General features: G+C 37.7%; 1 protein-coding gene across 1 annotated transcript in view; it reads right to left on the bottom strand.

Moving 5' to 3' along the window:
• The window catches only part of LOC107571184 (ankyrin repeat and SAM domain-containing protein 1A-like), a 33,206-nt gene that overhangs the window by 32,018 nt on the left and 886 nt on the right, over positions 1 to 302 (bottom strand). The window lies entirely within an intron of this gene.

Below are 302 nucleotides of genomic sequence, written 5' to 3'. Positions count from 1 at the left end.
CTTAATTTGCTGTAAAGTTGCTTTGGAATGATTTGTATCGTGAAATCGCTGTACAAATAAACTTGACTTGACTTTACTATAGTTGCCATCATCTGAGTCTTCATGAGTGTTGGCATCATCTGAAGTCACCACAAGTGAGGCTGGATCCAAGCTGTAGTAACATTGGGATGGGCAACCTGAGAGATAAAAACAGGAACACAAAAGGAGAAGGATTAGCATAGATGCTGTTCATATTATTTCAGGCAAAAGATGATCATGTGCATTTATTACTATTTCATCACTGGAGTACAAGGTTATGAGAT

The sequence above is a fragment of the Sinocyclocheilus grahami genome, unplaced genomic scaffold (assembly GCF_001515645.1).
Source record: "Sinocyclocheilus grahami isolate Dianchi unplaced genomic scaffold, SAMN03320097.WGS_v1.1 scaffold1560.1, whole genome shotgun sequence".
In the NCBI taxonomy this organism is placed as follows: domain Eukaryota; kingdom Metazoa; phylum Chordata; class Actinopteri; order Cypriniformes; family Cyprinidae; genus Sinocyclocheilus; species Sinocyclocheilus grahami.
Note: the sequence above shows the minus strand (reverse complement) of the source record. Positions and strands in the feature narration are given on the sequence as shown.